This window comes from Pongo abelii, chromosome 2 (genome assembly GCF_028885655.2).
Source record: "Pongo abelii isolate AG06213 chromosome 2, NHGRI_mPonAbe1-v2.0_pri, whole genome shotgun sequence".
NCBI classification, from domain to species: domain Eukaryota; kingdom Metazoa; phylum Chordata; class Mammalia; order Primates; family Hominidae; genus Pongo; species Pongo abelii.
This window is the reverse complement of record NC_085928.1, coordinates 106490063-106506943: the sequence shown is the minus strand read 5'-3', so window position 1 is coordinate 106506943 and position 16881 is coordinate 106490063. Positions and strand designations below refer to the sequence as shown.

General features: G+C 41.4%; 1 protein-coding gene and 1 pseudogene across 47 annotated transcripts in view; both read right to left on the bottom strand.

Annotated features, from left to right (window-relative positions):
• MAP4 (microtubule associated protein 4) overlaps positions 1-16881 on the bottom strand; it is a 228772-nt gene that overhangs the window by 99003 nt on the left and 112888 nt on the right.
• LOC103890191 (vacuolar protein sorting-associated protein 26A-like) lies at positions 5551-14965 on the bottom strand (annotated as a pseudogene).

The following is a 16881-nucleotide window of genomic DNA, read 5'->3' as shown; positions in this document are numbered from 1 at the left end:
GGTGGCACATGGCTGTAGTCCCAACTACTCGGGAGGCTGAGGCAGAAAAACCGCTTGAACTTTGGAGGCGTAGGTTGTAGTGAGCCGAGATCGCACCACTACACTCTAGCCTGAGTGACAGAGCAAGACTCCATCTCAAAAACTAAATAAATAAAATACAAAAAAAATTGGTTTGTGTATTTTATATGCTCACATATTTTTCCACGGTACTGTAGGTCATTTTAGTGATTAAATTTGACACTTTTGACAGAAAAACAGGTCAATTAGTTCCTTGGGATCAAAAAGGGGTTGATTGCAAAGGGGCAGGAGGGAATTGTTAGAGTGATTTTACAATGGTTCTGCATCTTGAGTATGGTATGACTATGCATTTGTCAAATCTTAGGGTGAATTTTACTGAATGTAAATTCATGCTTCAATAAATAGGACTTTTAAAACTTACAAAAAAAAAAAAACACGAAACAACAACAAAAGGACTGGGTGCAGTTCACACCTGTAATCTCAGCAGGGGGGCCAAGGTAGGAGGCTTGAGCCCAGGAGTTCAAGACTAGAATGAGCAACATACAGAGACATGAAAAATGGATTTTTCATGTGTAACCTATGTTGCACAAAAAAGCTCGAAAGATAATCCTTTCACTCAGGCATTGAGAAATCCATTAGTGAGGCTGGGCATAGTGGCTCACACCTGTAATCCCAGCACTTTGGGAGGCCGAGCCAGGTGGATCACTTGAGGCCAGGAGTTCAAGACCAGCCTGGCCAACATGGTGAAACCCCGACTGTACTAAAAATACAAAAATTAGCCAGGTGTGGTGGTGCACAAGTGTAATCCCAGCTACTTGGAAGGCTGAGGCATGAGAATTGCTTGAACCCAGGAGGCAGAGGTTGCAGTTAGCCAAGATCGTGCCACTGTACTCCAGCCTGGCTGACAGAGTGAGACCCTATCTCAAAAAAAAAAAAAACAACAACAACAAAAAAAGAAATGCATTAGTGAGGGGATCACCTTCATCCTTGAAAAGCTCTGTGGTTGCTCCCCTTTGCAGTGTGTCCCTGTTCCCCTAGACATGGGTTGGCAAACTTTATTTATAAAGGGCCACAGATAAACATTTTAGGTTTTACAGTCCCTAAGGTCTCTGTCACAACCCCCAGGTATGGCCATGGGAAATGCCAGCACTAAGTGGGTTCCCTGATTTAAAGGGGTAACGGGATTCTAAAATAACAGAGGCCAAGTAGCAGCATGTAATCACCAAAGACAAGGTGGGAACATCTACTATAAAGACAGTAGAGTTGTACTGGTAATCAGAACACCTTGGCCCACCAGGATCTTTGGCAATAATTGATCACACAGTATTCCACAAGCAGCCTACCAAAACAGATTCATCTGTACAACTGAAAAAAACTCCAGCTCTGGTAGTAAAAACCTGACTAGAAAAGTTTTGACCTCTCATCTAATTTCTAGACCCAAGTCAATTAACAAGCCCAGGTCCCCTGAGGAATAACCTGTAGTGTTCCCACAAGTACAAGTACATACTGTAAATCCTCATCCAAGCTTCCCCAAAGGCCATTTACTAAAGTGACTATGGATTAGAGAAAAGGAAATACCCAGACCTTTCGGGGATTACTAATTCCCGGGGACTCAAAATGCTACTGTGGCCTATCAGTCAAAGTGAGTGCTGACAGTGGTCAGGTAATAGATGAAATGCTTAGCTCAAATCTACCTCACAGTGGACCCCATAGTACAATGGACCTACTTTATTGTTATCTCCTCAGTTCCTGAATAAATACTTGGAACAGACATACTTGGCTATTGGCAGAACTTCCATATTGGCTTTCTGACCCAACTGATAAGAGTCATTTTAATAGTAAGGGCTAAATGGAAGCCCCTAGAACTTCCCCTCCCTACTAAGATATTAAGCCAGAAGCAATACCACCTCTCAAGAATTAAAGAGCTTAATGCCACCATCAAGACTTGAAACAAACAGGGTAGTGATACCTATTATAACTTGATTTAACTCGCCAGTTTGTCCTGTGCAGAAGTCAGATGGATCTTAGTGACTATCATAAACTCGTGGACTATCATAAACTTACTCTGGTGATGATTCCAACTGCAGCTGATGCCCCAGATATAGCATCTTTACTGGAGCAAATCAACATGGGTCACGGCACTTGGTATACTGCTATTAACCTGAATAATGCCTTTTTCTTCATACAAATCTGCAAGAACCACCAGAAGCACATTGCTTTTACCTGCCTTTTATGTGCCTATGAGTCTAGCCTCAGGGCTACGCCATTCTCCTACCATAATGTAGCCCACAGAGATCTTGATCGTGTGACATTCCAAAAAAATAAATGAATAAGCACGTACACACACACACACACACACACACATTGGTCAACTATACTGACATTATGCTAATTGGGTCTGATAAACAGCAAGTAGCAAATACGTTAGATGCTTTAGTAAGACATATACAAAGTAGTTGATGCGAGATAAACCCTACAAAAATTCAGAGACCCACTGCAGCAATGAAATGTCAGGATTCAATTGCTCAAAACATGTCAAAATTTCCCTTCCAAGGTGATTAAGTTGCTCTAATTAACATCACCAACAATGAAAAAGAGGGTACAATGTTTGGTAGGCTTCAACCCAGCTACAAAGTTACCTACAAGGCTGACAGTTTAGAGTGGGTTTCAGAGCAAGAGAAGATTCTATAGCAAGTTCAAGCTGTGGTTCAAGCTGCTCTGCCATTTGGGCCTTATGATCTGGCAGATCCAATGATACTTGAAGTGTCCATGGCAAATAGGGATGCTGAATGGAGCCTTTAGCAAGCAAGAATAAGAGAATCACTGTCCAGACTTCTAGAATTTTGAGAAAATCTATGCCCTCTTTTGCAAAAAAATTATTCACCTTTCAAAAAATAGTTTCAGACTTGCTGTTGGGTCTTGGCAGAGACCAAATGCCTAACCATGGGACATAATGCAACCACGTGTCCTGAGCTTCTCATCAGGAACTAGATGTTATCCAACCTATGTAGTCTAGCTTGGCATGTGCAGTACGATCTATCGTCAAGTGAAAAACACGTAAAAAAAAAAAATTCAAGCAGGTCCAGAAATATGAGTAAGTTACACAGCAGGTAGCTCAGACTTCAGCATTGAGTCCTGTTGCATTGCTTCCTCTCCCTCAATCCAAGTCAATGGCCTCCTGAAAGCTCCATATGACCAGCTGACTGGGGAAAGAAAAAACTCAAGTCTGGTTTACACATAGCTCTGCATAACATGCCAGTATCACCCAAAAGAGGACAGCTGCAGCACTACAGCCCCATTTAAAGAGGTAGGACTGAAAGGCAGTGATGAAGAAAAATCTTCCCTTCAGAGGGCAGAACTTTGAGGGGTACATTTGGTTTTCCCTTTTGCCTGAGGTAAGACATGGCCAGAAGCAGAGATTTATACTCATTTATGAACAATTATTAAGGATTGTGTTGGCTAGTTAGGAACTTGGAAGGAAATGGTGACAAGGAAATCTGGGGGAAAGATATGCAGATGAAACTCTCAGAACAGGCACAGACTGTGAAGATATTTGTGTCCCATGTGAATAATCATTTGTATTCACTGTAGAGGAGGCTCTTAATAAGCAAGTTGACAAAATGACGTACTTCATGAATATCAATGTTAGACACTTTCCATAGCTACCAGAGTGCTTGCTCAATAAAACCCATGGAAAAAATGATCATGAAGGCTGTGCATGGGCTCAACAACATGATCTTCCCCTAAACAGGGTTGACCTGACTAAAGCTACTGCTAAATGTCTAATCTGTTAATGGCACAGACTAGCTCTGAGCCCTGAATATGCACCATTTCCCAAAAACTAGCTAACCACCTGGTGGCAAGCTGATTATGCTGGACTTCTATTATGGGGAATAAGGGCAGGGGTGAGGGAAGAGATTTGTCCTCACTAGAACAGACATGTATTCTGGATACAGATTTGCCTTCTCTGCCTATAATGTTTTTGGCAGTTCCACCACCCATGAACTTACATGTAAGTGCCCAATCTACCACCATGACATTCCACACAGTGTTGCAGCTGCTTCTTTTTTTGAGATGAGGTCTCCCTCTGTCACCCAGTCTGGAGTGCAGTGGCACGATCTTGGGTCACTGCAACCTCTGCCTCCTGGGTTCAAGTGATTCTCCTGCCTCAGCCTCCCAAGTAGGTGGGACTACAGGCATGTGCCACCATGCCCGGCTAATTTTTTAAAAATTTTTAGTAGAGATGGGGTTTCACCATGTTAGCCAGGCTGGTCTCGAACTCCTAACCTCAGGCAATCTGCCTGCCTCGGCCTCCCAAAGTGCTGGGATTACAGGTGTGAGCCACTACACCTGGCCAAAAAAAAGATGTATTTTTAAAATAGAGACAAGGTATGTTACCCGGGCTGGTCTCAAACCCCTTGGCTCAAGTGATCCTCCTGCCTTGGCCTCCCAAAGTGCTGGGGTTACAGGCATATGTCACCGTGCCAAGCCCACACAGCATTGCTCCTGACCAAGAAAGTCATTTCATAGCAAAGAAATGCAGAAATGGGCTCATGTCCATGGACTTAACTGGTGTTGTCACACCCTATCACACAGAATGGTTGGCCTAATTAAAATAGGGAATTGATTACTGAAGACTAAGTTACAGTTTCAGGGAGACAACACCCTGAAAGGATGGGGTAATGATTTCAATCAGAGACCCCTTACATGGTGCTGTCTCCTCCCACAATCAGAATATACAGGTCTGGGAATCAAAGGGTAGAAGTATGTGCGGCTCCACTCACTATTATATCTAGCAATCACTGAATTTTTGCTTTCACTCCTAACAACTGAGTTCTGCTGGCTTGGAAGTGTTAGTCCCTAAGCAGGAAATATATCTACTAGCATACACAACAATGGTTCAATTGCATTAGAAGATGAGACTGCCACTTGGCTACTTGCGACTCCTTACACCACTGAACCAACAGGCTGAACCTATTGGTTGGGAAAGATTGAGCCCAATTGTCAAGGGGAAACGGTTGCTGCTACATAGTGAAAGCAAGGAGAACTATGTCTGAAACCCAAGGGATTATCTAAGGCACCTCTTAATACTTCCATGCCAAAAATAAAGATTAATGGAAAACTACAGCAACCAAAAAAGGACTGGACTAATGAGGGAATAAAAGTTTGAGTCATTTCACCAGGTAAAGAACCTCAACTAGCTGAGGTTCGTGCTGAAGGCAAGGGAAACATGAAATAGGTAACTGAAGAAAGAAGCCTAGATATCAACTATGGCCTCATTACTAATCACAGAAATGAGGATGAACTTTCTCTTTGTTATATTTGGCATTTATTTGTATATTCTAACCATTTTCTTCTTTCCTTCTTCCCACTATTGTAAGTTGGAATTAGTTTAGTTTTGTTTTGTTTTTTTGAGACTGAGTCTCACTCTACTGTCCAGGCTGGAGTGCAGTGGTGCGATCTTGACTCACTGCAACCTCTGCCTCCCAGGTTCAAGTGATTCTCTTGCCTCAGCCTCCTGAGTAGCTGGGATTACAGGGGTGTGCACCACACCCGGCTAATTTTTTTTTTTTTTTGAGATCAAGTCTCACTCTGTGATCAGGCTGGAGTGCAGTGGCAAGATCTCGGCTCACTGCAACCTCTGCTTCCCGGGTTCAAGCAATTCTCCCGCCTCAGCCTCCCAAGTAGCTGGGTCTATAGGTGTGCGCCACCACACCTGGCTAATTTTTGTATTTTTAGTAGAGATGGGGTTTCACCATGTTGGCCAGGATGGTGTTGATCTCTTGACCTCGTGATCCACCCAACTCAGCCTCCCAAAGTGCTGAAATTACAGGCATGAGCCACCGCACCCGGCTTGAAATTAGATTTATAATACAACTTTTGGTAACAAACTAGTCAGTGGAACTTTGTTTACTTCCACATGAAAATCTTTAAAGCTTATGCTGATGCATATCTGAATGCTTATCATCAAAGTGTGCAGTAAAAGAAAAAAAAAAAAAAGGCAGTTTAAGAAAATTTGAGCATTTCAAAGAAAGCACTTTTAAAAATGTATATACATGAAGGTGGCCGGGCGTGGTGACTCACACACCTGTAATCCCAGCACTTCTGGAGGCCAAGCGGCTGGATCACCTGAGGTCAGGAGTTCGAGACCAGCCTGGAGAACCCCCGTCTCTACTAAAAATATAAAAATCAGCTGAGCGTGGTGGCACACACCTGTGGTCCCAGCTACTTGGGAGGCTGAGAGGCAGGAGAATCACTTGAATCTGGGAGGCGGCGGTTGCAGTGAGCCAAGATCGTGCCATTGTACTCCAACCTGGGCAAAAGAGTGATTTTCAAGGGAAAAAAAAAAAAATGTGGCTGGGAGCGGTGGCTCACATCTGTAATCCCAGCACTTTGGGAGGCCAAGGTGGGCAGATCACGAGGTCAGGAGATCGAGACCATCCTGGCCAACAAGGTGAAAACCCCGTCTCTACTAAAAATACAAAAAGAAATTAACCGGGCGTGGTGGCGGGAGCCTGTAGTCCCAGTTACTCGGGAGGCCGAAGCAGGAGAATTGCGTGAACCCAGGAGGTGGAGCTTGCAGTGAGCCAAGATCGTGCCGCTGCATTCCAGCCTGGGCGACAGAGCGAGACTCCATCTCAAAAAAAAAAAAAATGTACATACATGAACAACATTTTGCTGTATCATGAAATAAATGTAGTGCTGTAAGATAAAGGAAGATGAATATAAATGGAGTTTTGGCCATTTTTATTTTTATTTTTTTGAGATGGAGTCTTGCTCTGTTGCCCAGGCTGGAGTGCAGTGGTGCGATCTTGGTTCAATGAAACCTCTGCCTCCTGGGTTCAAGCAATTCTCCTGCCTCAGCCTCCCAAGTAACTGGGATTACAGGCACTCACCACCATGCCCAGCTAACTTTTTGTATTTTTAGTAGAGACAGGGTTTCATCATGTTGGCCAGGCTGGTCTTGAACTTGGGATCTCAACTGATCCGCCTGCCTCGCCTCCCAAAGTGCTGGGATTACAGGCATGAGCCACCATGCCCGGGCAGAGTTATGGCCATTTTGCCCCTCCACATGCTGCAGCCATCTTTAACCTGTTTAACTTAATGATTATAGTTTTGTTTTTCTTTTTTCATCTTATTCAGTATATTTCAGGCTATTCAGCAGATGCTTGTGATTCTGGAGTTTCAAATCACTGGTGAAAGTTTATTCTGTTTCCTCAGTTTTTCAGGAGCTTTTCTCCATAAAATGATCTGCTGCCTAAAGTACCCTCTGTCTTCCTCATCAACAGGAGCTAAATTCAAAAAGTACCTTACTGAAATTTTTTTGTTCTTAACTTTCATCATTGGAGTTAGGTCATATCCTGCTAACAATAGTCTTATTGATCAGTTGTAACCCCATATGTTGTATTTTTATTCTTACTTATAAGAGGTAAATTTTTGTAACAGTCACATCCTTTAAATGATACTTCATTATCATTATTCAAATTCTATATGTAGACAATCTTCAATGCCCACTTCCATCAGGATAGCTGGCAAGTTGGTGAACAGTAAGATCACATTCTTTTTACCAAGTCTGTCAGTCTTCTTACTACTAACACTTCAATACATCAAGAGGACATTAGCACCAATGTAAGATTCTCATGACTTTTCAACATGTATAAATTCAAAATCACAACTTCTGAGTCAGTTCTCCAGGTAAGGCTAGTTCTTTCACTAGGTTTACAAACTCTTGAATATTACTCCTATCATAGAAAAGTTCAATTTGACGTACAAATTCAATTCTAATGTTGTGGTGCTCTAGCCTCTTTCTAGACTCTTTCACCTTTCCTGAAACAGATTCTCCATCATAGAGGAGATAGTGTTTTTCTACTTCGCCATTTTCAGTTTTCACTTCTGCCATTTTCTTTGTTTCCTTATCATTAAGGACAGTATCAATCTCACAAATCAGACCAAAAAAGCCTCCAAAAAACCTCACTGTCAGTGATACTGCCACATCCCCCAATACTTCACTCCTCTTCCCTCAGAACTCCAAGCCCCCAGCTCCCATCACATGACCTTGGCCCTCTGCTGCTGGAACTTCTATTTGAGGACTGACAAACAGCCAGCAGGCCAGGCACAGTGGCTCACACCTATAATCCCAGGACATTGGGAGGCTGAGGCCGGAGGACTGCTTGAGCTCAGGAGTTTGAGACTAGCCTGGGCAACACAGCAAAACCCTGACTCTATTAAAACAAACAAACAAACAAAAATATAGCCAGCAATGGATACAATGACTATGGGGCTGAGCATGTCCTCATTCCTCATTTTAGAACAAGGGTGAGAGTTTCACCCTCTGACATAGCTGTATCTTGTTAGGTAGAAACATAAGAGTTTCATTGTTATATGGGAGCTCAAATGTGTGTAAAGTGCATATGGAAGCTAAGTAGCCAAAATAGTAGGCTATGCAAGTAATCAATATATTGCCTCTCAATTCCAAATCTACCTTTCATTGCCCTGCTTGTAATAATGTAAACATTTCTTCCTAGACAGCTGGCATGATGACACTAAGCAGAGAGCATGGAAGGAAAGGGGTTCTCTTCCTGGTTCTAGGGTGCTTTTGCATCTTCTTAATTCCATGGTGTTCTGCTGGTGTGCAGAACACCCCATGGTGCTCATCCCAACAAGCTTTAGTGGGTACTCTCATGGACATCTTCCCAGGCAAGTTCCACCAGTGCCTCAAACAGGCTTGCTGGTGATGCCGTAGCACCCCCAAGTACAGCTTCCTGCTTAACTACCTTTGAGGCAGGAGACCAGCAGGACTTAATTTCCTGTCGCACCCTGCTGATTGGAACAAGATCTGGCTGAAACCAGCAGATGCTGACAAAAGTAACCTCTAGTTGCCCTCATGGTTTATTAGCATAAAGACACTCCTACCAGTGCCATGGCAGTTTACAAATGCCATGGCAACAGCCTAGAAGTTACCTTATCTGATTCCAGAAACTTCCAGTACCTTTTCCAGAAAGTTCTAAATAACCTGCCTCTTAATTAGCATATAATTAATAACAGATATGAACAGCTAGCTAGCAGCCCACAGACACTGATTCTGGGCACACTGCCTATGGGTTAGCCCTGCTCAGCAAGAAGCAGCACCGGTTCAATAAAAGTTTCTTTCTCTCACTACTGGCTCACCCTTAAATTCTTTCCTGGCAAAGCCAAGAACCCTCCCTGGGTTAAGCCCCAATCTGGGGGCTTGTTTGCCCCACATCACCCTGACCTGCAGCAACTCAGCAAACATCTTTACTACCAAATGGAGACTTCCTCCAAGATATGCAATCAGCTTTGGAGGTGAGGGAGGGGGGCATACTTTTCCAAATTTGTTATTTCTTTGTGTACTCTGCCCCAGCCCTAAGGGTAGTGACTATTCCCTATATCTGTCATTCCTGTATTCTTTAGAGTTCTCTTTACCCCTGTAGTAAATTCTCTGTTCAATTTATGGTATAGCTTCTGTCTCCTGAATAGACTCTGATCCAAATATTGGCCATTAAAAACAGCATAAATCTACATAATAGGAAAGAGTGAAAGAAAAAATGAAAGATGTTTAACCCAAAGAAAATAAATCAGAAGGCACATGTTAATCTCTAAATGTCTAAAAAGCTATCACCTACTGCAGAACATACTGTATCTGTGTTGCTCAGCACTAATAGCAGCAGCAGAAACAGCAGAATGCCTGTTCGTTTTACACATAAAAACTGAAGACCAGAAATATTAATTTGTTAAATAGAAAGCAAAATCCTTCAATGAAGACCTCTAAGGAGTCTAATGTTAATACTTAAGTTTACAATTGACATAGTTTTGCATCTTCTCATTTCATTTTAAATTGCTGAAAATCCACTGGAGGGCCAGGCTTGCCAGTTTTTTGCAGTGAGAGTCCTAAGTTAATTTTTTCACAAGAAACAAAACAAAAAAACTCTTCTTTCAGTCTGCCTGGAGCTCACTTTTGAAGTTTCACCTCCAGTTTTGTCCTCTAGAAACAGAGCATTTCTGCTTCACAATGGATCGATATGCTCCAGTTACATCCGATTAAAATACTGTTACACAACCAATTAAGTAGGAAAAGGGGCTGATGGTCAAACAGAATGATTTATTAACAAAAGTATATAATGGGTTGAACTGTAAAGACTTTCTATGTGGACATTAATCATCATTCTAATATCATCTTACATTTAAATATTAACCCCTTCAACGAGGTTTCAAAGCACTGAAAATAATTTCTGTCACTTCAGGCAAACAACTATTTTTATAGAGCTCTCCTTTTACACAGCAGGAATCTTAGCCTCAAAGAGGGCAAACAACTTGCCTAAGAAATCAAAGCTAGTAGGTGCTCTATCCACAGCTTCCTCAAAATTTAAACAAATTCATGACAGATAACATATTTCCAGAAAGATGTGTACCAATAACCTGGCAAGAATTATTGCAATTGTATCTGGTCTTGTTTTTAAGTTTCTTTTCCCATGTGAGGCCGGAAGCCTATAGATATTAAAAATTATTCATTCAATAGCTACAGAGGATCTACTATCCACCAGACAGTGTTCTAGGTGCTGGGCCACAGCAGTGACCAAAACAAAAGCCCTGTCCCTCTCATAAAATTTGTTTCTATAATATCTTCTTCTGGTGGGGAAAGGCAGATGAGATAAGTAAACTATACAAATTATTAGAAAGTGACATGACAAATGCCACGAAGAAAATTCAAGTAGAACAGTGGCATGAAAAAATAGAAGGGGTGCAATTTTTAAAAAGATAGTCGAGAAGTACTCATTGAGAAAGTGAAGAGTCAATCATGAATATATCAGAGGGAAGAACATTTCAGGCAGAGAAAACTGCTAGTGCTCAGAGCTCAAGGCAGATACCCACCTGGCTTGTTCAAGGAACAGTAGCAAGAACACCATGAAGCAAAGTAAGTAAAGGGGTAACTAAGAAAACATCTGGTCAGAAAGATGACAACGACATCAGAGGGCCTTGTGGTATTTCACAAGGACTTTGGCTTTTACTTTGAGACGAGAAACCACTGGAGGGTTCTGTGCAAAAGAACAGCATGATCAATGTACACATTGTAGACATTTTTAAGAATATGCTGCAGGGAGCAAGCAAATGGAAGCAGAGAGACTAATTTGGGAAGTTATTACAGTAGTCAAGGTTAATGATGGTGGTCCAATCAGGGAGAGAGCAGTGGAGGTGGCGAGATGTGGTCAGGTTCCAAATATCTTTTTCTGACAAACTAGGTGTGTGTGGGGTGTGAGAGGAGCAGAAGAGGACAGGGAAACCAAATGTTTAGCCTGAACAACTAGGACAGAATTTCCATTTAAGGAGATGGGGAGGCAGGTGGTTTTTTTCTTCTTTTTCTTCTTTGTTTTGATTTTGGGGTGGGGCAATCATGAATTCAGTTTAGAACATTTCAAATTTGAGATGTCAATTCTACATCCAAATGGAGATTTCAAGCTCGAATTTCAAATGTCCTTAGTTCTCACTCAACCCCCTCATGGAATTTAACCAATATTGTATCTGTTCTTACAAAATGTTCCCCATAACTGCTTAGCATTTAAGCAATGTTTACATATTTGTGTATTTCTCTCTGCAACTGGACAAACCAGAACAAACTCAGAAGATACCTAACATATAAAGCATCCCTTTAATTCTGAAGAGATCTGTGATATAAATGATGGTTAATTTAAAATTTTTTTCCCTTTAAATATGAGCTGCATTTGTTTATTTCTACCATTTTAACGATTTTTAAGTGTACAGTTCAGTGGTATTAAGTACATTCACATTGTTGTGCAATCATCACCACCATCCATCTCCAGAACTTTTTCATCTTGCAAATCAGCAACTTTGTACCCATTAAGCAACAACACATCCATTCCCCACCTCTCCCAGCCCCTGGGAACCACCATTCTACTTTGTTTCTGTAAATTTGACTACTTAAGGTAATTCATATAAATGGAGTATATTTATATTTGTTTCTGTAAATTTAACTACTTTAGGTACCGCATATAAATTTGTATTTTTGTGACTGGCTTTTTTCACTTAGCACAGTGTCTTCAAGGTTTATTCATGTTGTACCATATCAGAATTTCCTTCCTTTTTAAGGCTAAATAATGTTCCATTATATGAATGTACCACATTTTTGTTTATTCATTCCATATGTTGATGGGACATTTGGGTTGCTTCCATCTTTTGGCCACTGTGAGTAATGCTGCTACAAACATGAGTGTACAAATATCTGTTCAAGTCCCTGATTTCAATTCCTTTGGGCATATATCCAGAAGTTGGGTTGCTGGATCTTACAATAATTCTGTTTTTAATTTTTTAAGGAGCCACCATACTATTTTCCATAGCACTTTCATTTTACATTCCTACCAGCAGTACATAAGGGTTCTAATTTTTCCACATCCTCATAAACACTTGTTAATTTCTGTTCTTGTTTTCATCCTAGCCATCCTAATGCGTATGAAGTGATATTTCATTGTGGTTTTGATTTGCATTTCTCTAATGATTAATGATGCTGAGCATCTTTTCATGTATTTCTTGGCAATTTTTGTATCTTTTATGAAGAAATGTTTCTTCAAGTCCTTTGCCCATATTTTTAATTTTTTTGTTGTTGAGCTCTAGGAGTTATTTACATATTCTGGATATTAACTCCTGAGAAGATATAAGATTTGCAAATATTTTGCCTCCATGGGTTGCCTTTTCACTCTACAGAGATAGACAAAAATTTTCAATTTTCATATAGCCTAATTTATCTGTTTTTTCTTTTGTTGTCTGTGTTTTTGGTGTATATCCAAGAAAACATTGCCAAATCCAATGTCATGAAGATTTCCCCCTATGTTTTCTTCTAAGAAATGTATAGCCTTGGTGCTTTATTTAGGTCTTTGATCCATTTTAAGTTAATTTTTGAATATGATATAAGATAATGGTCCAACTTAAAAAAAAAAGAGAGAGGGAGAGACAGGATTTCTCTCTGTCTCCCAGGGTGAAGTGCAGTGGTGTACTTTACCATAGCTCACTGCAGCCTTGAACTCCTCAGCTCAAAAGATCTTCCTGCCTCAGTTTCCTGAGTAGCTGGGACTACAGGCCCACACTACTTTTTTTTTTTTTTTTGAGACGGAGTCTTGCTCTGTTGCCCAGGCTGAAGTGCAGCGGCGCAATCTCGGCTCATGTAAGCTCCGCCTCCGAGGTTCACGTCATTCTCCTGCCTCAGCCTCCTGAGTAGCTGGGACTACAGGCGCCCGCCACCATGCCCGGCTAATTTTTTGTATTTTTTAGTAGAGACAGGGTTTCACCATGTTAGCCAGGATGGTCTCGATCTCCTGACCTCGTGATCTGCCCTCCTGGGACTCCCAAAGTGTTGGGATTACAGGTGTGAGCTACCGCACCTGGCCAGTTTTTTTTTTCTTTTAAGAGATGAGGTCTTTCTACAGTGCCTAGGCTGGTCTTGAACTCCTTGCCTCAAGCAATCCTCTCACTTGGCCTCCCAAAGCGCTGGGATTATTGGCATAAACCACTGTTCCCAGCAGGATCCAACTTTTTTATGTGGATATCCAGTCTTCCCCACATCATTTATTGAAAACACTATCCTTTCTCATTGAATGGTCCTGGTACCGTTGTCTAAAATCATCTTACAATGTATAAAAGAGTTTATTTCTGGGCTTTCCATTCCGTTCCTTGATCTATATGTCTCCCTTTAAGTCAATACCACACAGTTTTGATTATTATAGCATTTCAGTAAGTTTTGAAAATCAACAAATGAGACTTCCAACTTTGTTCTTTTTCAAGATTGTTTTGGCTATTCAGGAGGGCTCCTTGAGATTCCGAATGGATTTTTCTATTTCTGCAAAAAACGTTCAGATTTTGAGGAAAAAAGATCATCTTTTAAAAACACATTTAGGGCCGGGTGCAGTGGCTCATGCCTGTAATCTCAACACTTTGGGAGGCCGAGGCGGGCAGATCACCTGAGGTCGGGAGTTCGAGACCAGCCTGACGAACATGGAGAAACCCCATCTCTACTAAAAACACAAAATTAGCTGGGCGTGGTGGCACATGCCTGTAATCCCAGCTACTTGGGAGGCTGAGGCAGGAGAACTGCCTGAACCCAGAGGCAGAGGTTGCAGTGAGCCAAGAATGGGTCACTGCACTCCAGCCTGGGCGACAGAGCGAGACTCCGTCACAAAAAACAAAACAAAACAAAACAAAAAACACATTTAGGCTGGGTGCAGTGGCTTACGCCTGTAATCCCAGCACTTTGGGAGGCCAAGATGGGCGGATCACTGAGGTCAAGAGTTTGAGACCAGCCTGGCCAACATGGTAAAATACTGTTTCTACTGAAAATAAAAAATTAGCTGGGCATGGCGGGAGGTGCCTGTAATCTCGGCTACTCAGCAGGGTGAGGCAAGAGAATCACTTGAACCTGGCAGGCAGAGGCTGCAGTGAGCCAAGATCATGCCACTGCACTCCAGCCTGTGCAACAAAGCAAGACTCCTTCTCAAAAATAATACAATAAAATACACATTTAGGCCGGGCACAGTGACTCACACCTGTAATTCCAGTACTTTGGGAGGCCAAGGTGGGAAGAACACTTGAAGCAAAGAGTTCAAGCCCATCCTGTGCAAAAAAGCAAGACTCTGTCTCTACAAAAGATTTTAAAAATTAGCCAGGCATGGTGGTGTGCACCTGTAGTCCTAGCTACTTGGGAAACTGAGGTGGGAGGATTACTTGAACCCAGAGTTCCAGGCTGCTATGATCACACCACTGCACTCCAGCCTGGGTGACAGAGTAAGACCCTGTCTCAAAACAAAAAAACACTTTAAATTGTCCTACCAGTGACCGACATTTCAACTGCTGCTTCTGAGGCCCCTAGAGGCTCATAGTTGTAGCGATCATTTGTGTGTATCTTTCTTATCCACAACCGTAGCATTTTTCACAAGGAATTTATCCTTGAGAAATGTAAAAAGCATGTAAAATTTAAAGCTAACAGAACTTAAGCAAGCAATAGACGATTCAATAATAATTGTTGGATACTGCAATACCTCACTTTTCACTAATGGATAGAACAACAAGACAGAATACCAACGAGGAAAGAGAAGACCTATATAACACTATACACCAACTAGATCTAACGGACATCTTACAGAACATTCCACTCGCATCAAGAGCAGAATATACATTCTTCTTCAGGACAGACCATATGTTAGGCCAGAAAACAAACCTCAATATATTGAAAGGGATTGAAAGAATACCAATTATGTTCTCCAACCACAATGGGATGAAATTAGAAAGTAAACAGAAGATTGGGGAATGCACAAATATACAGAAATTAACACACTCCTAAATAATCAACACGTCAAAGAAATCACAAAAGAAATTAGAAAATACTTTCAGATGAATGAAAATGAAAACACAACATATCAAATCTTAAGAGGTACAGCTAAAACAGTGGTAAGAGGGAAATTTATAGCCATAAACACCTATATTAAAATAATAAAATAAAATAAAAATCACCAATCACTAACATAACCTTCTACCAAAAGAAACTAGAAAAATAGCAAACTAAACTCAAATTAGGCAGAAGGAAGGAAATAAAAAAGATTAAAGTGGAAATAAAGGAAACAGAGGAGAGAAAGTAGAGAAAACTCACCAAAACTGAAAGTTGGTTCTTTCAAAAGATGAAAAAAATTGACAAACTTTTAACTACATTTATGAAGAAACAAGGAGAGAGGATTCAAACTACTAAAACCAGAAATAAAAAGGAGATATCACTATGAATCTTACAGGAATAAAAAAGGTTTATAAGGGAATACTAAGAACTGTAGGCAAACAAATTATATAACCTAGATGAAATGAACAAATTTCTAGAAACATAAAAACTACTAAAACTAACTCAAGAAAAAAATGTTTGGGTGGAAAATTCCAAAACTAACATCTGTGGCTATCTCTATAGTTTCTAACAATGCAGCTCAAGAATTAGCACCTGGCTAGGCGCAGTGGCTCACACCTGTAATCCCAGCACTTTGGGAGGCCAAGGTGGGTGGATCACCTGAGGTCAGGAGCTCAAGAACAGCCTGGCCAACATGGTGAAACCCCATCTCTACTAAAAACACAAAAATTAGCCAGACACGGTGGCGGGAGCCTGTAACCCCAGCTACTCGGGAGGCTGAGGCAGGAGAATCACAAGCCCTGGAGGCAGAGGTTGCAGTGAGCCAAGATCACGCCACTGCACTCCAGCCTGGGCAATAAGAGCAATACTCTGTCTCGCGGGGCACAGGGAGAGAGAAAAAAAAAAAAAGGATTAGTACCATAATAGATGGAGTTCCTTCAAATTTCCTCTACAGAGTTGAAGGATCTCATCCTCTATGGTAAGGCATAAGCAGACAAATCTTATGTTAAGAGAATCTTGTTTTGAATTAACCTCTTGGTTAATTAGACACTTCTTGTGCCCCCACCTCACACTCTGTTAAGTTCACCACTTATTCTAGCTATTGCTACAGCATCCAGCTGCACATAGGTGTGATTTGACAGCACTTTGTATCAACCAAACCAGAGTTTTCTGCCCTACAACTTCTCTGACACCAAGAGACAAGACATCTGCAGCCTGGCACCACACAAGTGCAAATCCAGAAGTACAAGAGTGTTAGGCCCAGGAGGCAGAGCTTGCAGTGAGCCGAGATCGCACCACTGCACTCCAGCCTGGGTGACAGAGCGAGACTGTGTCTCAAAAAAAAAAAAAAAAAAAAAGTGTGTTAAGCAATGAGAGATGGTAAATGGTGAATAAATGTTATCCACTTCTATAACCAAGATACTCAGGTAGCGAACACTGAGAGGCATTCTATACAG